Raw genomic sequence first — 344 nt, 5'->3', positions numbered from 1 at the left:
CGCCTCCTCATGGGGAGCCAGCATCCGCGGAGCCGGCCCCAACACGCGCTCACTAATACACGTGGAAGCACAGATATGAAAAGCGCTTCTTAGGCTTTTAGAAGCACCCACCTCCGTGACACAAGAGATGGCAAAATGATTTCTGCAGTTTCTCCCCGGAGTACGCTGGTCAAGGATTCCTGGTGCGTTTGCTTGTTTAGGTTTTTCCCTCCTGCCTGCAGCACGGGTCTCCGCACGCTGCTGGGTGCAAACCCTCCTCCCACTGCCCCCCCCGGCGATGGCAACCCACCCAAACCGCTTTGTGTCCTGGCCATCTCATGGCTAGAGCCCCCCCCGGGCGACAG

Source organism: Apaloderma vittatum, unplaced genomic scaffold (assembly GCF_000703405.1).
Source record: "Apaloderma vittatum isolate BGI_N311 unplaced genomic scaffold, ASM70340v1 scaffold34345, whole genome shotgun sequence".
Lineage (NCBI taxonomy): Eukaryota > Metazoa > Chordata > Aves > Trogoniformes > Trogonidae > Apaloderma > Apaloderma vittatum.
This window is presented reverse-complemented; position numbering follows the sequence as displayed.